Consider the following 27,854-nt stretch of genomic DNA (forward strand, 5'->3'; position numbering starts at 1 on the left):
ATTTTTAAAATTTATTTTATATTGGAGTATAGTTGATTAACCACGTTGTGTTAGTTTCAGGTGTACAGCAAAGTGAATCAGTTATACATGTACATATATCTACTCTTTTTAAGACTATTTTCCCATATAGGCCATTCCAGAGTATTGAATACAGTTCCCTATGCTATACTGCAGGTTTTTAGTTATCTATTTTATATAGAGCAGGGTGTATATGTCAATCCCACTCTCAATTTATTCCTTCCCTCCATCCCCTGGTAACCGTAAGTTTGTTTTCTACATCTGTGACTCTCCTTCTGTTTTATAAATGAGTTCATCTGTACACAACCTTCTTTTTTTAGATTCCACATATAAGTGTTATCATGTGATATTTGTCTTTATGTGTTTGACTTACTTCACTCATTATGACAATCTCTAGGTCCATTCATGTTGCTGCAATTGACATTATTTTGTTCTTTTTTATGACTTAAATCATATCCCTTATGACTATACAGAGGAAGTGAGAAATAGATTTAAGGAACTAGGTCTGATAGACAGAGTGCCTGATGAACTATGGATGGATGTTCGTGACATTGTACAGGAGACAGGAATCAAGACCATCCCCAAGAAAAAGAAATGCAAAAAAGTAAAATGGCTGTCTGAGGCCTTACAAATAGCTGTGAAAAGAAGGGAAGTGAAAAGCAAAGGAGAAAAGGAAAGATATACCCATTTGAATGCAGAGTTCCAAAGAATAGCAAGGAGAGATAAGAAAGCCTTCCTCAGCAATCAATACAAAGAAATAGAGGAAAACAACAAAATGGGAAAGAGAAGAGATCTCTTTAAGAAAATTAGAGATACCAAGGGAACGTTTCATGCAAAGATGGGCACAATAAAGGACAGAAATGGTATGGACCTAACAGAAGCAAAGGATATTAAGAAGAGGTGGCAAGAATACACAGAAGAACTGTACAAAAAAGAGCTTCATGACCCAGATAATCATGATGGTGTGATCACTCACCTAGAGCCAGACATCCTAGAATGTGAAGTCAAGTGGGCCTTAGAAAGCATCACTACGAACAAAGCTAGTGAAGGTGATGGAATTCCAGTTGAGCTATTTCAAATCCTGAAAGATGATGCTGTGAAAGTGCTACACTCAATATGCCAGCAAATTTGGAAAACTCAGCAGTGGCCACAGGACTGGAAAAGGTCCCAAAGAAAGGCAATGCCAAAGAATGCTCAAACTACCACACAATTGCACTCATCTCACACACTAGTAAAGTAATGCTCAAAATTCTCCAAGCCAGGCTTCAACAATACATGAACTGTGAACTTCCAGATGTTCAAGCTGGTTTTAGGAAAGGCAGAGGAACCAGAGATCAAATTGCCAACATCCACTGTATCATCGAAAAAGCAAGAGAGTTCCAGAGAAACATCTGTTTCTGCTTTATTGACTATGCCAAAGCTTTTGACTGTGTGGATCACAAGAAACTGTGGAAAATTCTTGAAGAGATGGGAATACCAGACCACCTGACCTGGCTCTTGAGAAACCTATATACAGGTCCAGAAGCAACAGTTAGAACTGGACATGGAACAACAGACTGGTTCCAAATAGGAAAAGGAGTATGTCAAGGCTGTATATTGTCACCCTGCTTATTTAACTTATATGCAGAGTACATCATGAGAAATGCTGGGCTGGAAGAAGCACAAGCTGGAATCAAGATTGCCAGGAGAAATATCAATAACCTCAGATATGCAGATGACACCACCCTTATGGCAGAAAGTAAAGAAGAACTAAAAACCTCTTGAGAAAAGTGAAAGAGAAGAGTGAAAAAGTGGGCTTAAAGCTTAACATTCAGAAAATGAAGATCATGGCATCTGGTCCCATCACTTCATGGGAAATAGATGGGTAAACAGTAGAAACAGTGTCAGACTTTATTTTGGGGGGCTCCAAAATCACTGCAGATGGTGATTGCAGCCATGAAATTAAAAGACACTTACTCCTTGGAAGGAAAGTTATGACCAACCTAGATAGCATATTAAAAAGCAGAGATATTACTTTGCCAACAAAGGTCTGTCTAGTCAAGGCTATGGTTTTTCCAGTGGTCATGTATGGATGTGAGAGATGGACTGAAGAAACCTGAGCATGGAAGAATTGATGCTTTTGAACTGTGGTGTTGGAGAAGACTCTTGAGAATCCCTTGGACTGCAAGGAGATCCAACCAGTCCATCCTAAAGATCAGTCCTGGATGTTCATTGGAATGACTGATATTGAAGCTGAAACTCAGATACTTTGGCCACCTGATGCAAAGAGCTGACTCATTTGAAAAGACACTGATGCTGGGAAAGACTGAGGGCAGGAAGAGAAGGGGATGACAGAGGATGAGATGGTTGGATGTCATCACCAACTTGATGGACATGGGTTTTGGTGAACTCTGGGAGTTGGTGATGGACAGGGAGGCCTGGCGTGCTGCAGTTCATGGGGTCGCAAAGAGTCGGACATGACTGAGTGACTGAACTGAACTGAACTGAATATTCTGTTGTATATATGTACCACATCTTCTTTATCAATTCCTCTGTTGATGGACATTTAGGCTGTTTCCATGTCTTTGCTATTGTAAATAGTGCTACAATGAACATTAGGGTGCATGTATCTTTTCTAACCATGGTTTTCTCTGGATAGATGCCCAGGAATGGGATTGCTGGGTCATGTGCTGTTTCTTTTTAGTTGTTTAAGGGAATGTTGTACTGTTTTCTATAGTGGTTGTACCAATTTACATTTCCACTCACAGTATAGGAGCGTTCCCTTTTTTCCACACCCTCTTCAGCATTTACTGTTTGTAGATTTTTTGATGATCGGCATTCTGTGGTGGTATCTCGTTGTAGTTTTGATTTGCATTTTTCTAATAATTAGCGACGTTGAGCATTTTTTCATGTGCCTCTTGGCCATCTGTTTGTCTTTGGAGAAATCTCTATTTAGATCTGCCCATTTCTAAAAATATTTTTTCAAGTTTGGTTTGGCTGCACTGGATCTTTGTTGCTGCGTGCAAGCTTTCTCTAGTTGTGGCGAGCAGGGGCTACTCTCGAGTTGGGGTATGCAGTCTTCTTATTGTCACGGCTTCTCCTGTTGGACAGCATGGGCTCTAAGGCATGGGCCCAGTAACTGTGGCTCACAGGCTTAGTTGCTCTGCAGGATGTGGAATTTTAATCCACTTCGAGTTTATATTTTTGCATGGTGTTAAGGAATGTTCTAATTTCATTTTTTTTTTTTTTTGCATGTAGGTACATGTAGGTGTCGTTTTCCCAGCACCATTTATTGACAAGGATGTCTGTTCTCCATTGTATAGTCTGCACCCTTTGTGATAGAGTAATTGACCACAGGTGTGTGGGTTTATTTCTGAGTTTTCTATCCTGTTCCATTGATCTATATATCTGCTTTTGTGACAGTACCATCCTATTTTGATGACTGTAGCTTTCTAGTATAGTCTGAAGTCAGGAAGCTTGATTCCTCCAGCTCCATTTTTCTTTTTCAAGATTGCTTTGAGAATTTGGAGTCTTTTGTGTCTCGATCTAAATATAAAAACTTTTGGTTGTAGTTCTAGTAAAAATGCCATTTGTACTTTTATAGGGATTATATTGAATCTGTAGAATCTGTAGAGTGCATTGGGTAGTATAAACATTTTGACAGTATTGGTTCTTCTTATTAAAAAACAGGTATATCTTTCATCTGTTTATGTCATTTTCAATTTCACCAGATTCTTGTCTTTGACAACACTTGTGACTTCTTTACATCCTTGTATTGGTTCACTCAAATGTATCTTTGAGGACTTTAAAGAAGTTCTATGAGAACTTGGCATCCTCTGTGCTTGTTTGCTTCTTCTCAGTCCCAGTAGAGTATAGATGAAAAGGCCTTTGTGTGGTGAAACCGCCATTGAGAGGTAGATTGCTCTTAGAAGGGTAAAATCATTGAGCACCCCCTGGGCATGTCTATAGATATAAAAATACTGCATCCTTCTTCTTTTCCTTTGCTATAACATGATGCAGAACTCCCTGGGGAAGAAGGGGAGTTGCTGTGATCTCACAAATTCTTTGACTCGACTGCTATGCTCCATTCACTTACTCATTTAATTTGCATGTATTGAGAACTTTCCATGTGCTAGACACTGGGGCACTGAACTGGGTACTAGACACGTAAAGATGATCAAGACACAGCCTGTGCTTTCAGAGTGCTCCCTTTCCACAAGGAAATGGATACTGAAAATGTTTTTGTTAATAGCAGTCAAGTTTATATTATAATGGGTGTGGATTCTGCCTGATGATGTCAGGAAAGACTTCCCAGAGGCATAGCCTTAAGACTGGACCCTGTACGATGAGGAGCTACTCTGCAGCTGCTGTGGGCAGGGAAGGGGGTTCCGGGGCAGGAAAGAAGGGCTTGAAATGAGCAAATGCCAAGAGCCAGGTGAATGCCTGGTGCATCAGGGAACAGGTCCAGTATGACAAACACGCAGTGTCTGTGGCAGGTTGGGAGTGCCTGGAATTGAGCCTGGCAGAGTCAGCTGGGGCCAGATGTGAAAGCCACCTCGACCTAGGAGCTGCCACTTTGTCCTGGACAGGACAGTCATTCAAGAAAATGGGTCACCTGAGATCATCTTAGTTGTTTTTTCTTCATCCTGTCTTTCTTTTCGAACAGAGATGTTTGTTCCAACACAGAACAGAAGGCATCTCAACATCAGACATCATCACCAGGATTGTCCGTGACTATGATGTTTATGCCCGACGCAACCTCCAGAGAGGCTACACAGCCAAGGAACTGAATGTCAGCTTTATCAATGTAAGTGTGTCACCCCGCACCTCTGAGGACCAGCACGTCACGCTACTGCTGGCACTGTTCACAAATCACTTATGTTACACCACTCGATATTCTTGATGTTTGACATTTATTGTCTCATTTAGTTCACATAACAGCCCAATGATGTATTATTAGACCCATTTTATAGATGTAGAAACCAATGTCCAAATAGGTAATGTAATTTGACCAAGGCATACAGGTAGTGAGTGAACATCACATTTTTTAAGGGAGCCGTTTCACCTCCCTTTCAGCACCCCAACCTCCCCATTAGAGTTCTCAGACTTGGGTGAAGGGTTTCTGAGAGATCTGCCCTCATGAAAGGCAATAGTTGTCTTCTACTCCAAGGGAAGAAAGGAGCACAGAGGCTCTACAAAGTTAAACTCAGATAAACTGTGTTCTTATTTTAATGGTTTACAATTTTCTTTTTATTAAGGCCTTACAGATGCTCATTAGAAACTTTAACAGCTGCTTTTTTTTTGTCCAGAGAAATTACAGCCACTTAAAAAAAGCCCAAAGTCTTTGGCTTCCTTTTGTATTTCTGCTGTATTGTTCCCACAGAGCTGCTGTTAGTTTAATAATAGAGCAACTGTTAAAACAATCTGTAAAAACAAGCTGTTAAAAAGCCAAGAGGGCAGCCCAGTTGCTAGAGGTGATGTTGGGGAGTCTGGATGACTATGTTTGCCTGAACTCCAAGGAGCTGATCGAGGTGAGCAAAATAAGAGCTCTCCACACATACAGAATTTCCACCACCTGGGCTTCCCTTGTAGCTAAGTCAGTAAAGAATATGCCTGAAAAGTAGGAGACCAGGGTTTGATCCCTGGGGTGGGAAGATACTCTGGAGAAGGAAATGGAAACCCACTCCAGTATTCTTATCTGGAGAATCCCATGGACAGAGGAGCCTGGCAGGCTACAGTCCATGGGGTTGCAAGAGTTGGACGTGACTTAGTGACTAAACCACCAGCACCCCCATAATAGATACGGTGATTTTTCTACAGAACTAGATGTTTTTAATTATATGAAGCCACAGTTATCCAGAAGTTTATACAAACTGGTCATTGGCTTCCAAATGAGGCAGGGCTCTTTCAGTAATCATAAGTTAGCTATTATCAGTTGTCCTCAGGAGGCAGGGAGTGTTGGGAGTCCAGGCTCTGTGGCTTCGTACAGACTGGGCAACAAAATGGAAAACATCAGGTTCAAGTGGCAAACAGAACAAGTGGCTGAAAAGAATTCAGTCAAAGTGATTAGTTGGTATCTTACAGAGCATAAAGCCCTGGTTATTTCAATAAATTAACTGCCTGTTCTTTTAAATTGAATTCAGTCACCCATCCAGGCATGTCGAGCCATTTCTAAAAGTTATTGCTCGTGCTCTTTCAATGGCCTGTGATAAGCCACTTAGCTCAGGGAGCCGTGTAGTCAGTGTGGATGTGCCCGTTGCCTTTCTGTGACCACAAGCTGGGCTGTGGCACAGAGAGTATATCCCGTGTGTTGGATGAGTGTGTAGATGAATCACGGAACCTGACGAGGGTCAGTCACCAGCCCAAGTCCCTGAATTTGTCAATAGAAAAATGAGGAAAGTTGAGTTCGGAGGGACCTGGCTCAAGTCCCTCAAGCAAAGTAGAGGCAGAAGCAGTAGCACCCTCCCAGCCTTGTGCCCCCTGGTCCAGAGCCCCGTCTAGTGTTCCGAGCAGCTCCTGAGAGCAGTGGAGAGTTGCTGTGTATTATATACAGCTGGCTGGCAGCACGGATGGCTCACACCTCGCCCTGAGGCTGCAGTGATGTTTGTGAAGTCTAGATCCGGGACTCCTGACCCAGATTTGTAATACTGTATGTAGCTCCAAAAATTCTGAAATATGAAATGGGCTTCAATTCCATATAGTGAAGAAAGGTGAGAAATCTTATTACCCCTTCAGGAGGAAATGTATTATGGCTTCATGGAGGAAAAGAGTCTTTGTTTCATGTTATCTTCATAGTTTTGATTCCACTTTCACCAGGTAACATGATTAAATGCTTCTGTTGCTTACAAGTAATCAAACAGCCAACACACACTGAGCTTTTACTAAATGCCAGGCATTGTGCCAAGTACTTTACATGTATTATCTGATCTAATTGTTACAGCAACCCTATAGGGTAGGGACAATAATTATCCCTATTTTACAGATGAGAAAACTGAGGTTGAGATGGCATGTGAGTTGCCCAACTTCCGATGCCTTCTAGGCACATAGGTATAGCAATGCTGCATCAAGGCTACAAACAATATCCCAGTCCAGAGAAGCTATCAGAACAAAATTTTTCTTCATTACCAAGGAAACTGATGTGGTTCCATTAGCTTAATGGGAAATATCATGACAGTAACAATTTGAGTGTAATACATGGATGCTAAGGCCCAGCCAGTGGCTCACTTATTTCAACCAATATTGGTTTTAACAATGTCTCAGTAAAATAGATAACTCGGGCTGCTTCTGAGTGGCCATTCTGTGCACAAGACATGTTTTCGTCTAAGTGTCAGGAGAACTGAGGGGATATATTCACCTAGTATCTATCCAAAATAAACAGCAAATGGATACTTTTGGTTCTTCTCTTGTATAAGTGAATTCAACTTTATTTATAAGGAAGAGAACATTACAATCACTTTTACTTCACTATACCCATTCAAATAGACTAATCAGAAGTGACTTTTCTTACAAGAGATGGGCCTTCCCATCAATCCAGCCCTTGGAAACTAGCATCCTGACTCTTCAGGTTAAGAACATGCACGAGTTGAAATAAAATCTGACCATTCTGTGAGTGACTAATCTCTCCTCAGCACTTTTGGGTAAATCTCTTTCTCCTTTAATTTTTGACCAGGAGAAGAAGTACTGCTTCCAAAACCAGGTAGACAAGATGAAGGAAAAGGTCAAAAACATGGAAGAAAGATCAAAGGAATTTGTTAGCAGAGTGGAAGAAAAGAGTCATGATCTAATTCAGAAGTCGGAAGAGAAATTGAGGGAATTCATTGGTAACTCCCTAGAACTGTTTGGGCCTGATGGAGCATGGGTATATAATTATTTCACTTCTTCCTACAATAATGGGTGTTTTCAGTTTATCCTCCTTTCCAAGGAACTACTCAATGGTGTCCCTTATCTCAGTCCAATATGTGACCTCCACTTTGGGCATCAGCCCAAATGACTTCAAGTCGATGCACTTCTTTATTTAGTTTCTGCTTTTCCTTTCTATATGGCACCCAGGAGTGCCCAAAGCCAATTCTGTTCTCTATTTCTATTTCTTGTTTGAAGCCATTTGGTAGTCACTGAATGTCTATTACTGCAAAGGTTGGTTTCATAGCCCAATCTCCCATTTGGAGGATGTATAGCTTGGGGGCAAGGGTGAAGTGGGTCAGTGGCATCATGGATCTTGTGTTATAAAACAAGGCTAATGCCTCTTGGATCAACCAGAGGAGGAGGATGCAGAAGAAATGTACTGCCTTGATCACTTTGTACTGTCAGGAACTCCTGTTTCATTGGTTGGAAGAGAGAGAGAAGAGGTGAGACTTTGTACTCATCATGCCCTGATTTGCCCCTGTTTTTTCCATGATATATATGTTCTGGGATAAGGCATAAAAGTCTTAGGGGACTGAGGCCATGATCTGAATCTTAAAACTGAGACAGAAAATACAGACAGGATTGCTTGCCTGGATTCTATATAGAATTCTGAGTGAAAATTATAGACAGAGAAAAGAAAATTCTGGAAACCACCTTGTACTCCACTGGTATTTCTATTGTGTGTGTACTCCCGGAGTAAATAACCAATATTATCAGCAGAATTAATAAAGAGGGTTCTATGGAAGACTTCATTTTAAAAAAGTGATGTATAGTTGATTTACAATGTTGTGTTAATTGCTGCAGTATAGCAAAGTTTTTTATATATATATATAGACAGACATACACACATTTTTTAAATACTCTTTTCCATTATGGTTTATCTTAGGATATGGAGTATTGTTCTCTGTGCTATATACAGTAGAACATGTTTATCCATTTTATGCCTAAAAGCTTACATCAGCCAACCCCAACCTCCCACTCTATTCCTCCCCCAACCCCCCCTCCCTTGGAAATCACCAATCTGTTCTTTGTGTCTGTGATTCTGTTTCTGTTTCATGGATAGCTTCATTTGTGTCATATTTTAGATCCCACTCATAAGTGATATCATATGGTATTTGTCTTTCTGACTTCACTTAGTATGATAAGTGCTAAGTCCATCCATGTTGCTGAAAAAAAAATGGTGTCATTTCATTTTTGTTAATGGCTGAGTAGTATTTTATTGTATATATATACCATACCTTCTTTATCCACTCTTATTTTGATGGACATTTAGGTTGTTGTCATGACTTGGCGATTGTGAATAGTGCCGCTAGGAACACTAGGGTGCATCTATCTTTTTGAATTATAGTTTTGTCTGGATATATGATCAGGAGTGGGATTACTGGACCATATATGGTAAGTCTTAGTTTTCTGAGGAAACTCCATACTGTTTTCCAAAGTGGCTGCACCAACTTAAATTCCCAGCAACAATGTAAGAGGGTTCCTTTTTCTCCACACCTCCTTTAGTGTTTGTTATTTGTAGACCTTTTAATGATGGCCATTCTGACTGGTGGGAAGTGCTACCTTATTGTAGCTTTGACTTGCATTTCTCTAATAGTTAGTGATGTTAAGTATCTTTTCATGTGCCTCTTGACAATCTGTATGTCCTTTATGGAGAAATGTCTATTTAAGTCTTCTTCCCATTTTTGGATTTTTTGGTTGTTACTGAGGTTGTATTAGCTATTTGCATATTTTGGAAAGTAAGGCCTTGTTGGTCTCATCATTTGAAAATATTTTCTCCTACTCTGTAGGTTGTCTTTTCATTTTATGCTTTCCTTTGTTGTGCAGAAGCTTATAAATTTGATTAGGTCTCATTTGTTTATTTCTATTGCCTTAGGAAACTGACCTAGGAAAACATTGGTATGATTTCTGTCAGAATATTTGGCCCATGACCTCTTCTAGGAGTTCTAAGGTGTCATGCATTACGTTTAAGTCTATAACCCATTTTGAGTTTATTTTTGTGTATGGTGAGAGGGTGTGTTTGTTCCAACTTCATTGATTTGCATGTGGTTTTCCAACATTCCAAGCACCACTTGCTGAAGAGACTGTCTTTTCCCCACTGATTTTCAACAAAGGAGGCAAGAATACACTATCGATTGTATGTATGTGGATTTATTTCTGGGCTTTCTATACTCTGTGCCATTGATCCATATGTCTGTTTTTATACCAATATCATTCTGTTTTGATTACTGTAGCTTTGTAGTATCATCTGAAGTCTGGGAGGGTGCTGCATGCTGCTTTGTTCTTTTTTTCTGTACGGCTGCTTTAGGAAATCTGGGGCTTTTGTGGTTCCACATAAATTTTAAGAGTTTTCTATGAAAAATGTCATGGGTAATTTGATAGGGATTACATTAAATCTGTAGATTGCTTTGGGTAGTCTGGTCATTTTAACAATACTAATTCTTTCTAAGAGCATGGGATATCTGAAAGAGATAGTTTTAAAGCTAGCTTTCCTTTTAGAACCAAAAGAAATGATTCCATTTGATTTCCCTGATTTTTAGTAGCCTAGATTTCCTAGTACAACATGAGAAGTCTCTAGCAAAATTGACTTTGGCTGAATTATTTTATTGATGGGTTGTCCCTGCTGCCTCTCTGCTCACTGGAGCTGGTTCATAAGATTATCTAAAAGTAAAACAAGTAAAAGAACAACACCTTGGAGAAGGAAATGGCAACCCACTCCAGTATTCTTGCCTTGAGGATCCCAGGGATGGCAGAGCCTGGTGGGCTGCCATCTATGGGGTTGCACAGAGTCAGACAAGACTGAAGCGACTTAGCATGCATAGCATAACATGAAATCACTAAAGGAGCAATTTCTATGCTCTTCCCCTAATAGAATATTGGGCACCTACTGACCTGGAGATTCATATTCCAGTGTCATATCTTTTTGCCTTTTCATATTGTTCATGGGGTTGTCGAGGCAAGAATACTGAAGAGGTTTGCCATTCTCTTCCCAGTGGACCACATTTTGTCAGAACACTTACAATAACCCTTCCATTGTGGATGTGTCTGGCAGTGAAAGTAAAGTTGATGCTATAAAAAAGAATATCAACAGGAAACTGAAATGTTACCATGAATCAAGGTAAATTGGAGGTGGTCAAACAGGAGATGGCAAGAATGAACATTGGCATTTTAGGAATCAGTCAAATAGACAGGAATGGGTAATTTAATTCAGGTGACCAATATATCTACTACCATGGGCAAGAATCCCTTAGAAGAAATGGAGTAGCTCTCATGTTCTACAGAAGTTGGAAATGCAGTATTTGAGTGCAATTTCAAAAACAACAGAATGTTCTCAGTTTGTTTCCAAGGCAAACTATTCAACATGACAGTAATCTAAGTCTATGCCCTAACCTCTGATGCTGAAGAAGCAGAAGTTGAATGGTTCTATGAAGATCTACAAGACTTTCTAGGACTAACACCAAAAAAAAGATGTCCTTCTATTCACAGGGGATTGGAATGCAAAAGTAGGAAGTCAAGAGGTACCTGGAGTGACAGGAAAGTTTGACTTGGAGTACAAAATGAAACTGGGCAAAGGCTAACATATTTCTGCCAAGAGAACACACTGATCATAGCACATACCCTCTTCCAACAACACAAGAAACAACTGTACCCATGCACATCACCAGATAGTCAACACCGAAATCAGACTGATTATATTCTTTGTAGCCAAAGATGGAGAAGCTCTACACAGTCGGCAAAAACAAGACCTGGAGCTGACTTTGGCTCCTTTTACAGCTTCTTACTGTAAAATTCAGGCTTAAATTAAAAGTATGGACCATGCAGGTATGACCTAAATCAAATCCTTTATGTGGCTCAGATGGTAAAGCGTCTGCCTGCAATGTGGGAGACCCGGGTTCGATTCCTAGATTGGAAAGATCCCCTGGAGAAGGAAATGGCAATCTATTCCAGCACTCTTGCCTGGAAAATCCCACGGATGGAGGAGCCTGATAGGCTACACTTCACTTTCACTTTATGATTATACAGTGGAGGTGATGAATAGTTTCAAGGGATTAGATCTGGTAGACAAAGTCTCTGAAGAACTGTGGACGGAGGTTTGTAACATTGTAGAGGAGGCAGTGACCAAAACCATCCCCAAGAAAAAGAAATGCAAGAAGACAAAGTTATTGTCTGAGGAGGCCTTACGAATAGTTGAGATAAGAAGAGAAGTGAAAGGCAATAGAGAAATGGAAAGATATACCAAACTGAATGCAGAGTTCTAGAGAATAGCAAGGAGAGATAAGAAGCCTTCTTAAGTGAACAATGCAAAGAAATAGAGAAAAATAATAGAATGGGAAAGACTAGAGATCTCTTCAAGAAAATTGGAGATAACAGGGGAACATTTCATGCAAAGATAGGTACAAGAAAGGATAGAAACAGTAAAGAAGTAGCAGAAACAAAAGAGATTAACAAGAAGCAGCAAGAAAATGCAGAACTATAGAAAAATGATCTTAATAACCTGGAAAACCATGATGGAGAAGTAACTCACCTAGAGCCAGACATCCTAGGGTATATAGTCAAGTGGGCCTTAGGAAGCATTACTATGAGCAAAGCTGGTGGAGGTGACCAAATTCCAACTGAGCTATTTCAAATCTTAAAGATGATGCTGTTAAAGGGTTGCACTCAATATACTAACAAATTTGGAAAGCTCAGCAGTGGCTACAGGACTGGAAAATGTCAGGTTTCATTCCAATCCAAAAGAAAGGAAATGTCAAAGAAGATTCAAACTACCATAAAACTGTACTCATTTCACATGCTAGTAAGGTATTGCTCAAAATCTTTTAAGCTAGGCTTCAACAGTATGTGAATTGAGAACATCCAGATGTACAAGCTAGGTTTAGAAAAGGCAGAGTAACCAGAGATCAAATTGGTAACATCCGTTGGATCATAGAGAAAGCAAGAGGATTCCAGAAAAAAACATCTATTTCTGCTTCATTGACTATGCTTAACCTTTGTGTGGATCACAACTAACTGTGGAAAATTCTTAAAGAGATGGGAATACAGGCTACCTTACCTGTCTCCTGAAAAACCTGTATACAGGTCAAGAATCAAGTCCAGTTAGAACTGGACATGGAACAATCGACTGGTTCAAAATTGGGAAGGTAGTATAACAAGACTGTATATTGTCACCTGCTTATTTAGCTTATGCAGAGTACACCATGCGAAATGCCAGGCTGGATGAATCAGAAGCTAGAAGCAAGATTGTTTGGAGAAATGTCAATAATATCAGCTACGCAGATGGTACCACTCTAATGGCAGAAAGTGAAGAGGAACAAAAGAGCCTCTTAATGAAGGTGAAAGAGGAGAGTGAAAAAATTGGCTTAAAAGTCAACATTCAAAAAACTAAGATCATGGCATTCAGTTCCATCACTTCATTGCAAATAGAAGGGAAAAAGTGGAAACTGAGAATCTTTATTTTCTTGGGCTCCAAAATCACTGTGGACTGTTGCTGCAGCCATGAAATTAAAAAAAAATGCTTGCTCCTTGGAAGAAAATGACAGACCTAGACAGCATACTCAAAACCAGAGACATCACTTTGCTGACAAAGTCCCTATAGTGAAAGCTATGGTTTTTCCACTAGTCATATATGGATGTGAGAGTTGGGCCATGAAGAAGGCTGAGTGCAGAATAACTGATGCTGTCAAATTGTGGTGGAAAAGATTCTTGAATGTCCCTTGGACAGCAAGGAGATTGCACCAGTCAATCTTAAAGGAAATCAACCCTGAATATTCATTGGAAGGACTGATGCTGAAGCTGAAGCTCCAATAATTTGTCCACCTGACTTGAAGATCTGGCTCATTGGTAAAGACCCTGGTGCTGGGAAAGACAAGGCAAGAAGAGAACGGGGCGACAGAGAATGAGATTCTTGGATGGCACCAACTCAATGGACATGTGTTGTGCAAACTCCAGGAGGTAGTAAAGGACAAGGAAGCCTTGCATGCTGCAGTCCATGGAGTCACAAAGAGTAGCACATGACTTAGTGACTGAACAACAACAATCCCTAAAAGGATGTGGTCTATAGCTTAAGGTATACATAATGGCCAATTTCCTGGAATCTCGCTTTCCATGTCTGAAAGCTAAGCTAAAATACCTTTGTTTAAGCTCACAGGAACCATCCTGACCAGGCCCATCTGCGAATCACTTTAGGAAAGAAGAAATTAACACATCCTCTCTGGAGTCTGTTTGGAAGCACAGAATATTTGTGACATCCTATTGCCTTTTATATTTTACCTCTTCACTGCCCCATCTTTGTATTATATAAATAACTAGAATCCAAACCTGGCGATAAGATTCATTGGGCCACTGCCTACTCTGTTTGTTGGCTTTCTGATTAAAGTTGTTATTTCTTGCCCCCGCCCAGAAAAAAAGAACAACACTTGAGAAGTTAGAAGAGATGCTTTGCTAAAAGCCTAGCAGCCTCTAAGTGATTATAGAGGCGGTGGTCATAGGCCAACCGTGTCTTATTGGCTGAAGCTGAGAGGGGTTGGAGGGCTTGCAAGGGTCAACTTAAGCCTTCGATGACTTCTAGAGAGAGTTTGCAAGAGCAGAGGAGCCAAGGGTCGGGTTCCTTTTCATTTTCCCTGGGTTTCACAGCTCGGATCACGTTCTCTGGGATTCCATGGTCTCTGTTACAAGTTTGAAAATTCTCAATCTAGTGTGTACTTTAATAGTTAACATTTTTCACAAGTAATTTTCAGGCTCTGAGGAAAGAACTAGTGTTTTTTTTTTTTTTTTTTTTAATGAAAAACCAGGTAGGCATTAATTTGTTTACAGGGGTTCAGAAATGTGTCTCTGCTGAGAAGTGTGGGCGGTGTACATACCTCAAGTGGGAGGCTGTTTTTTTCCCACTGGGAGTGAGCAAAGGCAGGGAAAGGGTATCATGTCATAGCAAGTTGACACACTTGAGTCGTTCTGTGCTCCCAGTGTAGGTGGAATAGTAGCTGGAATTGTTCTAGGGGAACTTGGTGACAGTGAATGAGGTGATTTTTAAGAAATGAAACCCAGGTAAGATCTTGGAGGTTTTTCTTTTAAAAACTCGCTATTAGTGTCAAAATTGTTATTAACATTAATTTACTGAATCAGACAGATTTAGACTTTACTTTTTTTTCTGTTGACATTAAAAGTACAGGAATTGTTACAAGGATGTTAAACGCTGAGGTAAGTAATTTGCTTTTCATGAATATGCTATTATTATAATAGTATGTTATTTGTGCATTTGGGACTGGAACTCATTTCTTGAAATAGAGAATATGCATTATCTGCCAATATAGTACTGATACAAATAACCCACACTTGAAAAGGTAGAAAATCAAGGATTTAGGGTACAAAATTTGGTAAAACAGGTTTAGCTTTTAGTGGGTACGCAATAAATGTTTCTAGATTGATTTAATGGATTTGTAGTGAAGACCTTGTGGCATTTGTGAAGGATATGGTAAGGGCTGAATCCTCCGTGTACACATCAGGGTAAGTAAGTCTCCTTAGCATGCCTTACCTATCCTTAGAATACTTAGGTCACTAAGTCAGTCTCCTTAGCTCTCCTTAGATCTTCTTAACTCTCCTTAGAACATTGTACTTCAGAGTAAGTAGGTCTCCTTAGCTCTCCTTAGAACACTATAGCTCACAGTAAGTCAGTCTCCTTAGCTCTCCTTAGAAGAATATAGCTCAGAGTAAGTCTCCTTAGCTCTCCTTATAACACTACAGGTCAGAGTAAGTAAGTCTCTGTAGCTCTCCTTAGAACACTAGAGTTCAGAGTAAGTAGGTCTCTCTAGCTCTCCTTAGCTCTCCATAGAACACTGTACCTCAGAATAAGTAAGTCTCTGTAGCTGTCCTTAGCTCACCTTAACTTTCCTTAGCTCTCCTTAGAACACCAGAGCTCACACTAAGTAAATCTCCTTAGCTCTCCTTAGCACACTATAGCTCAGAGTAAGTATGTCTCCACAGCTCTCTTTAGAATGCTACAGGTCAAAGTAGTTAAGTCTCCTTAGCTCTCCTTTGCTCTCCTTAGCCCTCCTTACTCTCCTTAGAACACTATAGCTCAGAGTAAGTAAGTGTCCTTAGCTCTTGTTAGCTCTCCTTAGAACAATACAGGTCAGACTAAATAAGTCTCCTTAGCTCTCCATAGAAAACTATAGCTCAGAGTAAGTAGGTCTCCTTAGAACACTATAGCTCAGTGTAAGTAAGTCTCCATAGCTCTCCTTAGAAGACTATAGCTCAGAGTATTAAGTAAGTCTCCTTACCTCTCCATTGCTCTCCTTACCTCTCTTATCTATCCTTCACGCTTGTTAGAACACTTTGGTCAGTAAGTCTCCATAGCTCTCCTTTGCTCTCCTTAGAACACCATAGCTCAGAGTAAGTGAGTCTCCTTAGCTTTCCTAGAACACCTGCTGGGGTAAGTCAGTCTCCTTAGCTATCCTTAGAAGACTATAGCTCAGAGTATGAATGCTACAGGTCAGAGTAAGTAAATCTTAGCTCTTGTTAGCTCTCCTTACCATTCTACAGGTCGGAGTAAGTCAGTCTCCTGAGCTCACCTTAGAACACTATAGTTAAGAGTAAGTGGGTCTCCTTACCTCTCCTTAGCTCTCCTTAGAACACTATGGGTCAGATTAAGTAAGTCTCCTTAGCTCTCCTTAAAACACTACAGGGCAGAGAGCTAGGAGACCTAAGAAGAGCTAAGGAGACATACTTACTCTGACCTATAGTGTTCTAAGGAGAGCTAAGGAGACTTTCCTACTGATTTAAGTTTTCTAAGGAGAGCTAAGGAGACCTACTGACTCTGAGTTATAGTGTTCTAAAGAGAGCTAAGGAGACTCATTTACTCTTTCTTGTATTGTTCTAAGCAGAGCTAAGAGAGCTTAGGAGAGCTAAGGAGACTTACACCTTTTACAATGAGAATGTGTCTGATGGTGTCAGTGGGTGTTCAGGTAAGCTTTGAGTGGCCCACACAGTAGTACACACAAGACTGTGTAAATGAACTGTAATGGTAATTTCTCTAAAGTTTTCATCAACTTGTTCATATTCATTTGCAAGGTTTTGTAAAGGGCAAATGTTGTTCTTAGTGATTCCAGGTAAAAAGGCTAGGAGAAAGCTGGAGATGTTATTTTGGAGTGTCATACTGAGATATTTGAGGAAACTAGAAGAATTCATCATCTAGTCCAGTTGTATGTATATAAGAAAGTCTCAATTAACAGAATGGAAATCTGATTACAAGTGTGTATTATAGTTTCTACTGAAAATTTTTCTCCTCAAGGTCCCCCAAATATCATGAGGTTCCTGCATCTGCCAGGAAGTGTCTTTCCTTACTCATGTGGTTAGGCTTCTAGGAACCCTGTTTTACAAGGGACTTTATGGGCTCCATCTATTTGCCATGAAGTGATGAGACCAGATGCCATGATCTTAGTTTTATGAATGTTGAGTTTTAAGCTAACTTTTTCACTCTTCTCTTTTACTTTCATCAAGAGGCTCTTTAGTTCTTCTTTGCTTTCTGACATAAGGGTGGTGTCATCTGCATATCTGAGGTTATTGATATTTGTCATGATCACTTCATGGCAAATAGATGGGGAAACAGTGGAAACAGTGACAGACTTTATTTTGGGGGGGCCCCAAAATCACTGCAGATGGTGACTACAGCCAAGAAATTAAAAGACACTTGCTCCTTGGAAGAAAAGTTATGACTAACCTAGACAGCTTATTAAAAAGCAAAGAGATTACTTTGCCAGCAAAGGTCCGTCTAGTCAAAGCTATGGTTTTTCAAGTAGTCATGTATGGATGTGAGAGTTGGACTATAAAGAAAGCTGAGCGCCAAATAATTGATGCTTTTGAACTGTGGTGTTGGAGAGGACTCTTGAGAGTCCCTTGGACAGCAAGGAGATCCAACCAGTCCATCCTAAAGGAAATCAATCCTGAATATTCATTGGAAGGACTGATGTTGAAGCTGAAACTCCAATACTTTCACCACATGATGCGAAGAACTGACTCATTTAAAAAGACTCTGATGCTAGGAATGATTGAAAGTGGGAGGAGAAGGAGACGATGGAGGGTGAGATGATTGGATGGCATTACCAACTCAATGGACATGAGTTTGAGTAAGCTCTGGGAGTTGGTGATGGACAGGGAGGCCTGGCGTGCTGCAGTCCATAGGGTCACAAAGAGTTGGACACGATTGAGCAACTGAACTGAACTGAACTTATGGACTCCATAAAGTGTATCTTGTTGCTCCTTAAAGCTGCAGGGTCATATCTGACTTTATGTACATCATCCTCAATTATGATATGTCAGTCAAAGCTTTGGTAATATAACCATGTTGAACTTATGCATATAACAGTATTGCCATGAAAAGAGAAATATTCATTAACAATTTCTAAATTCTGAAGGGATCAGGTAGGGAGAAAATGTAATGTTTTCATCTTTGTTCACAAAAGTATACTTTACCAAATTGCTGTAAGTCATAGATGGCTTAAGAGAAAAGACTTCCTTTAATCTGGAAAAAAACAAAACATTAAAAAATAAAAATGTTTTACTTAAACATAGTCATACCCGTACTACGCAAAATAGTCCCCACAAATAAAACCCAACATTCACCTTCAAGAGAAAATAAACAATGTTCTAAAGAAAAAGACATAAAATTATATATCTTCCTCATCAGTTCATTCAGTTCCATGTAATTAATTCTTGACTTGTCAGTCATTTCCATGAATCTCTCGAAGATGAAATACTTTTGCAAAAGCATCAGAGTAAAACAATAGCTGTCTGTAAGTGACAAAGATTTTTAAATGGCCATGGTTAATTTAAAGATATAATGACAGATGGTCATTGACAAGGAAATCTGGTTACTTCCATGAAATTTGACTTGTAATTAAGCAATTACATATTGCTTGTAATTCTAGTTATTTACTCAGACTTCAAGAATTTCATGCAAATTCTGGACCACTTATAATGTGTACCTATACAAACATAACATAAAGAAAGCTTAGTACCACTTATTATTTGACAATGAATCCCGTGTAATTTAACACCTCGATTAAGACTAATTAGTTTAGTATCCCTCTTTGATAACAAGAGAGAACAAATCTTTTGGTATATTCCAAAGGCTCTCTGGAGAGTCCCAAGGTTACTTCCAGCTCAAAAAGATTTAATTTAGATTTTACTTTTGAAAGTCTGTCAAACGTCCCAAAAGTTCTGGACACTTGACTAATAGGATCACAGATCATTATGAAAAAAATAAAGTGACAAAATATTTTAAAGGCAAATATAGGTTACATAGTTGTAGATAAAACTTAGCTCATTTAATATTAAGAAGTTTCAGTTTTCTTATGTAATCAAAGACCTAATTAAAACAACATGAAGCACAGGAAATAATTTTGGTAAGACACAAAAATCTTTGCTTTCTAGGCAGAGCAGACCCTCACAATCTCTTTACCAAGAGCAGACCAAAAGTCTAAGAAAACTTTTTCCATTTAGTAGATGAAAGAAAATTAAGTTTTAGTTTTATATAAGTATACTATTGATATTAAAACTTATTTTTAAAAGCCTTACAATTTAATTTTATCCATCTTGATTACACACGGTAAAATTCTTTCCTCATAAGTGCCCACATCCATTTAGTTGCTCCTTTATTCTCTTTCCCATTCTGAAATAACCAGCTTTACTTGAAAACAAATTTACTTTCATTTCCCTTAACAAAAATACATTTTCATACCTTGTACTTTTTGTTAGCCTGAAACAACTCTTTCCTTGTATAGAAAATTGTTTCCCTTATTATTTCTAGAAGTTCTCATTACAAATTAGAATTCTTACAGACCTTAATTTCTTGTGAAAACTAAGAGGCAAACAATTCTGAACTGCTACACCAGGCTTCTTTAGATTGGCAAATTTGTGAATACATTTCATAATTTTTAGCAACATACACCTTTCTTATAATTCAGTTTTTCAATATGACACAAGAACAGGCCAGTATCTTTAAGAAATGGATAAATTCCTAAAACCATACAATCTACCAAGACTGAAGCAAAACAGAAAATCCAAACATACCAATGAAAAGTAAGGAGATTGAATCAGCAATCAACAACTTCCCAACAAACAAAAGCTAGGATCAGATTGCGTCTCTTGTGAGCTCTACCAAACATTGGAAGAATTAATATCAATCCTTCCCTAACTCTTCAAAAAAAAAAAAAAAAAGAAGAGCAGGGAACATTCTCCAACTCATTTTATAAGGTCAGCATTACCCTGATATCAAAGCCAGACAAAGACATAAGAAAATAAAATTACAGGCCAATATGACTGATAAATATAGAGATATATTCTCTATATTTCAAAATTTCTCACCAAATATTAATAAACCAAACCACATTTAATTGATACTATACCATGATCAACTAGGATTTATCCCTGGGATGCAAAGAGAGTTCAACATATACAAACCAAGAGACATGTATTAAGAGAATGAAAGTTTAAAAATTACATGATCATTATGAGTAGGTGCAGAAAAAGTGTTAGATGATATTCAGTTCAGTTCAGTTCAGTCGCTCAGCTGTGTCTGACTCTTTGCGACCCCATGAATCACAGCACGCCAGGCCTCCCTGTCCATCACCAACTCCCGGAGTTCACTCAAACTCATGTCCATCAAGTCGGTGACGCCATCTAGCCATCTCATCCTCTGTCATCCCCTTTTCCTCCTGCCCCCAATCCCTCCCAGCATCAGAGTCTTTTCCAATGAGTCAACTCTTCGCATGAGGTGGCCAGAGTACTGGAGTTTCAGCTTTAGCATCATTCCTTCCAAAGAACACCCAGGGCTGATCTCCTCTAGAATGTCTCATTATTGATATTCAGTATTTTTTTTCTTTTTTCCTTTTGAAATATAAATTTATTTATTGTATTGACTCATTATTAAAACACTTAACAAATTGGGTTTAGAAGCAACATACCTCTACAAAATAAAGGCCATATGTGTCAAATCCACACCAACATCATACTCAATGATGAAAGTTTCAAACTTTTCTTCTAAGACCAGGAACAAGACAGGGATGTTCACTCTTGCCACTTTTCAACATGGTACTGGAATTATTAGCCAGAAAAGTCTGTCAGGAAGAAGAAATAAAAATTATTAAAACAGGAAAGAAATAAGTAAAGCTATCTTTGTTTCTAGATAACATGATTGAGGGCAGGAAGAAAAGGGGGTGACAGAGGATGAGCTGGTTGGATGGCATCACTAATCCAATGGACATGAGTTTGAACAAACTCTGGGAGATGGTGAAGGACAGGGAAGCCTGACATGCAGCAATCCATGGGGTCACAGAGTCAGACACTACATAGCAATTGAACAACAACAACAACAACAAAAGACTCTACTAGAACTAATCAACAAATTCAGGAAAGTTGCATGATACACAGTCAACATACGGAAAAGAGTTTTGTTTCTATATACTAACAAGAAAACATGAAGGAGAAATAAACAGTTCATTTATAATAGCATTAAAAATATAATTCATGTGGCACAGGGAATTAAAAATACATATTTTATATTTATAAATTATATTTATAAAATATTTTCTATTACATTTATAAAACATATTTATATTTATAATATATATATATTTCACTCAGTCATGTCCAGCTCTTTGCAACTCCATAGACTGTAGCTTGCCAGGTTCCTCTGTCCATGGAATTCTCCAGGCATGAATACTAGAGTTAGTTGCCATGCCTTTCTCCAGGGGATCTTCCCAACCCAGGGATCGAGCCCAGGTCTCCCATACTGCAGGTGGATTATTTACCATCTGAGCCACTAGGAAAGCCCAAGAATACCAGAGTGGGTAGCTTATCCTTTCTCCAGGGGAACTTCTCGACCCAGGAATCAAACTGGGGTCTCCTGCATTACAGGCAGATTCTATACCAGCAGAGCTACCGGGAAGCCCATATATATACTTTGTATGAATAAATCTAACAAAGGAGGTGAAAGACCTGCAAAATGAAAATTATAAGACTGATGAAATAAACTGAAGACACAAAAGGAAAAATGTCTCCTGTTTATAGATTGGAAGAATATTATTTAACTGTCTATATTACCCAAAGCCATCTATAGAATTCTGCATTGAATTCTTATCAAATCCTTATCAAAATTTCAATAGCAATTTCCACAAGACCATTAATAGTCAAAATAATACTGAGGAAGAAGAAAGCTACAGGCATCCCACTTCCTGATTTCAAACTATACTACTATACAAAGTTCTAGTAATGGAAACAGTATGGTACAGGCATTAAAATGCATACACAGACCAATGGAACCAAATGATAGCTCACAAATAAACCCTTGCATATGTGGTCAACTAATACTTGACAAAGGAGCCAAGAATATTTGGTAAGGAAATGACAGTCTCTGCAATAAATGATGTTGACAAAACTGAGTAAGTAAATACAGAAGAATGAAATTGGACCTTTATTGTGAGTCTGTTTTTGGATAAAGATTTAAATGGAAGCCATAAAAATGTAAACTCCTAGGAGAAGACATAGGAGAAAAGCTCCTTGACACTGATCTTCGCAGCAATTTCCTGGATATGACACCAAAAAAAAAAAAAAAAAAGGCAGCACAAGCAGAAATACTCAGTGGGACTGTATCTAAAAAGCTTTTGCACAGTAAAAAAAAATTATCCTCAAAATGAAACAGTAACCTAAAGAATGGGGGAAAATACCTGTATTCATATATCTGATTAGGGTTAATATCCAAAATTTATAAAGAACTCACCCAATAGGTAAAAATAAAAAATTCAAAATTGGGTACAGGAACTGAATAGAGAGGTTTCTACAGAATGGTGCTTAACATCACTAATTCAGTTCAGTTCAGTCACTCAGTCGTGTCCGACTCTTTGTGACCCCATAAATTGCAGCACGCCAGGCCTCCCTGTCCATCACCAACTCCCGGAGTTTACATAAACTCACGTCCATCGAGTCTGTGATGCCATCCAGCCATCTCATTCTCTGTTGTCCCCTTTTCATCCTGCCAAAAAACTAAAATCATAGCACAACTCCCATAACTTCATGACAAATAGATGGGGAAAAACGGTGACAGACTTATTTTCTTTGGTTCAAAAATCACTGTGGATGGTGAGTGCAACCATGAAATTAAAAGACTCTTGCTCCTTTGAAAAAAAATGCTATGACAAATCTAGACAGCATATTAAAAAGAAGAGACGTCACTTTGCTGACAGAGGTCCAATTAGTCAAAGCTATGTTTTGTCCAGTAGTCATATACAGATGTGAGAGTTGGACTGTAAAGAAGTCCTAGCAACAAAGAATTGATGCTTTCGAACTGTGATGGTGGAGAAGACTCTTAGTCCCTAGGACAGCAAAGAGATCAAACCAGTCAATCCTAAAGGAAATCAATCCTGAATCTTCACCAGAAGGACTGATGCTGAAGCTGAAGCTCCAATACTTTGGCCACCTGTTGCACAGAGCCAACTCATTAGAAAAGACCCTGATGCTAGGAAAGATTGTAGTCAGGAGGAGAAGGAGGCAGCAGAGAATGAGATGGTTGGATGGCATCATCGACTCCATGGACATGAGTTTCAGCAAACTCTGAGAGACAGTGAAGGACAGGGAAGCCTTGTGTGCTGCAGTCCATGGGGTCAAGAAGAATCATATAAGACTGAGTGACTCAACAACAACAAATGAGAAACAACAAATTGTTGGCAAAAGTCTGGATAGTGACTGTAGGTGTGAATGTAAATTGGCACAGACACTATAGAAAATAGTATGACAGTTTCTCCATTGATTAAACATAGAACTACCACATGATCTAGCAATCATATCTCTGGATATATATACAAAGGGATTGAAATCAGGATCTTAAAGAGATATCTGCACATACATCCATGCTCACCAAAGCACTATTCAGATATACTTAAGATACGGAAAAAGCCCTTCATGTCAATCAATGAATAAATGGGTATTAAATAAGATATGGCTGGCACACACACATGATAGATCATCATTCAAAAAATGATAAAGAAGGCCTCCTGTTTGCAACAACTTAGGTTGACTTTGAGGGCACTATACTAATGAAATAAGTCAGAGAGAGAAATAATCTATGACATCACTTATATGTGGAAACTAAAAAAGCTGACCACAGAGAAACAGTAGAGTCGTGATTACTGGGGAGTGGGGGAAATGAGAGATCATGGTCCAAGGATACAAACTTCCAGTTAGAAGATTAACACATTGGGAGACCTAATATATAGTGTAGTGATTATAGCTAATAATACAGTATTATATTATTGAAGTTGCTGAAGAGTATAAATAATGTTCTCACCACACAAAAAATGAAACAGTAATCATGTGATATGATGGAGTTGTCATATGTTATGGTGGTAGTCAATTTGTTATATGGAAATATATAAAATCAATATATTATACACTTTAAACTCAGTGTTTTATCACAATTATATCAATAACACTGATCAATTTTAAAATAATTCCCATAACCTCCATCCAGATCCCAATCTATAATTATTTTCTGTGCTGTTTTAGAATAAGTCATGTTCAGTTCAGTTCAGTCACTCAGTCATGTCTGACTCTTTGCGACCCCATGGACTGCAGCACTCCAGGCCTCCCTGCCCATCACTAACTCCTGGAGTTTACTCAAACTCATGTCCATTGAGTCAGTGACGCCATCCAACTATCTCATCCTCTATCATCCCCTTCTCCTCCCGCCTTCAATCTTTCCCAGCATCAGGGTCTTTTCCAATGAGTCAACTTTTCACATGAGGTGGCCAAAGTATTGGAGTTTCAGCTTCAGCATCAGTCCTTCCAATGAATATTCAGGACTGATTTCCTTTAGGATGGACTGGTTGGATCTCCTTGCTGTCCAAGGGACTCTCAAGAGTCTTCTCCAACACCACGGTTCAAAAGCATCATTCTTCAGTGCTCAGCTTTCTTTGCAGTCCAACTCTCACATCCATACATGATTACTGGAAAAACCATAGCTTTGATTAGATGGACCTTTGTTGGGAAAGTAATATCTCTGCTTTTTAATATGATGTCTAGGTTAGTCATAGCTTTTCTTCCAAAGAGCAAGCATCTTTTAATTTCATGGCTAGAGTGACTATCTACAGTGATTTTGGAGCCCCCTCAAATAAAGTCTGTCACTGTTTCCCCATCTATTTGCCATGAAGTGATGAGACAGGATGCCATGATCTTAGTTTTCTGAATGTTGAGTTTTAAGCCAACTTTTTCACTCTCCTCTTTCACTTCCATCAAGAGGCTCTTTAGTTCTTCTTCACTTTATGCCATAAGGGTGGTATCATCTGCATATTTGAGGTTATTGATATTTCTCCCAGCAATCTTGATTCCAGCTTGTGCTTCATCCGGTCCAGCATTTCTCATAATGTACTCTGCATGTAAGTTAAATAAGCAGGGTGACTCTATACAGCCTTGACGTACTCCTTTCCTGATTTGGAACCAGGCTGTTGTTTCATATCCGGTTCTGACTGTTGCTTCTTGACCTGCATACAGATTTCTCAGGAGGAAGGTCAGGTGGTCTAGTATTTCCATCTCTTTAAGAATTTTCTAGTTTGTTGTGATCCACACAGTCAAAGGCTTTGGCATAGTCAATAAAGCAGAAGTAGATACTTTTCTAGAACTCTCTTGCTTTTTTGATGATCCAACAGATGTTGGCAATTTATCTCTGGTTCCTCCACCTTTTCTAAATCCAGCTTGAATATCTGGAAGTTCACGGTTCATGTACTGTTGAAGCCTGGCTTAGAGAATTTTGAGCATAAGTCATGTAAGTCACACTAAAAGAGATCAATGTTTGTTTCCTAAAACCAAGAAGATCATCATCACAGTACAGTTATTAAAACTAGCCTATTAACCTTGAACTAGAGCTAATAAGGGAGAATGCAATGACAACCCACTCCAGTACTCTTGCCTGGAAAATCCCACGGGCGGTGGAGCCTGGTGGGCTGCCATCTCTGGGGTCGCACAGAGTTGGACACGACTGAAGCGACTTAGCAGCAGCAGCGCTAATAAGAGTAGCAGAATGCTACCACAAAATATGCCACTCTGGCATAAGATTAATTTTGTCCTGAATATCATTGAGAAGAGGCGTATATGAGGAAAAGCTTTCTGTCCTCTACCCTTTGCCTAAAAGCCAGAGATAAATTTGTAAGGTGTCCCCCATCCCCTCTATGAGGAAGGACAGAAGTTAATCACAGGAGACAGCTCAAGACCCTGGAGATGGGACCAGAAGGCACTACATAACAAACTTTCCAAACTAGCCCTTATGTTCACTAGTTTCCCCATATATTCACCTTCCTACAGTTTGCCACCCTAGAAGCTCAAAGTGCTTCTCTTTTCTCTTGTCCCTTCTCTAAAAATATTTTGTTCTTTTGTAAAGATGCCATATAAGCTCATGTTTTTGAAGTTCTTGTGTTAATAAACTTCTTTTTCTCTCATTAAAAAAAAAGACAGTTGTAGTTCTGGCATAGAGACAGACATAGATCAGTGAAACCCGGAAATAAACCCACACATCTATGGTCAATTGATTTTTGCCAAGGGCACCAAGACCATTCAATGGGGAAAAGAATAGTCTTTTCATTAATAAAATATAATCAGTATAGAATATCAATATCTTTTATAGAATAACTGAATATCCACAGACAAAAGAATGAGCTTGGATTCTGTACTTCACATCACATATAAAAATTAACTCAAATGTATCAAAGATAAATGTAAGTGCTAAACCATGAAACATCTTAGAAGAAAACAATCTTTATAACCTTGGCTTAGGCACCCATTTTTATATATGACATCAAAATCCAAGGAACCGAAGGAAAAATAGACAAATTGGATTTTAATAAAATTAAAAACTTTTCTGTTTTAAAGGAAAGCATCAAAAGTGAAGAGACCAATAGCATCAAAAATAATGCAATACTTGGGGATAAACTGAATCAAGGAGGCAAAAGATATGTACACTGAAAACTATAAGACATTGATTAAATAAATTGAAGACACAAATAAATGTTAAGATATTGTGTGTTAATGGATCATAAAATTAGTACTAAAATTTCCATATTACCTAAACCATCTGTAGATTCAATTCGATCTCTATCAAAATTACAATGGTGTGTTTTATAGAAGTAGAAAAAGTACAACTGAAAATAACCCCCTAAATTTTATGTGGAACCACAAAAGACCATGAATGACCAAAGCAATCCTTAGAAAGAAGAACAAAGCTGGAGGCATCATCCTATTTCTTGATTTCAAATCATTCTACAAATCTATAGTAATCAAACCAGACACAGAGACCAATGAAACAGCATTGAGAGCCCATAAATAAACCCACGTGTATATGGCCAACTAATATCTGACAAGGGAACTAAGAATACTCAATGGTGAAAAGATAGTCTCTTCAATAAATGGTACCAGGAAAACTGTATACCCACATGCAAAAGAATGAAATTGGACGCCCTGTATTACACCATGCACAAAAATTAACCAGAAGTGGATTAAAGGCTTAAATATAAGGCCTGAAACCATACACCTCCTAGAAGAAAACACAGGAGAAAACTTCCTTCACATGGATCTTGACAACAATCTTTTGATATGATACCTAAAGCACAGTCAACAAAAGAAAAAACAAGTGAGACTACTACTTCAAACTAAGAAGCTTCTGCACATTAAAAGAAACCACCAATAGAATGAAAAGGCAACCTACCAAGTGGGAGAAAACAACTTGTAAACCATCTTCCTGATAAGGAGTTAATATCTAAAATATATAACTCATGCAATTCAGTAGGAGAAATACAAATAATCTCATTAAAATGTGCCAAGGACCTGGATAGATGATTTTCCAAATAAATGATTAAATGGCCAACAGCTCCACAAAGAAGTGCTCAATGTCACTATCAGGAGAATACAAATCAAAACTACAA

General features: G+C 38.7%; 1 long non-coding RNA gene across 1 annotated transcript in view; it reads left to right on the plus strand.

Annotated features, from left to right (window-relative positions):
- The window catches only part of LOC138930946 (uncharacterized), a 34,457-nt gene extending 26,735 nt beyond the window's left edge, over positions 1–7,722 (plus strand). The window contains exons 2-3 of the long non-coding RNA XR_011446299.1: positions 4,664–4,804; positions 7,667–7,722. This is a non-coding gene — a long non-coding RNA (uncharacterized lncRNA). The remainder of the gene's footprint in view (positions 1–4,663; positions 4,805–7,666) is intronic.
- The last annotated feature ends 20,132 nt before the right edge of the window (positions 7,723–27,854 follow it).

The sequence above is a fragment of the Ovis canadensis genome, chromosome X, assembly GCF_042477335.2.
Source record: "Ovis canadensis isolate MfBH-ARS-UI-01 breed Bighorn chromosome X, ARS-UI_OviCan_v2, whole genome shotgun sequence".
In the NCBI taxonomy this organism is placed as follows: Eukaryota; Metazoa; Chordata; class Mammalia; order Artiodactyla; family Bovidae; genus Ovis; species Ovis canadensis.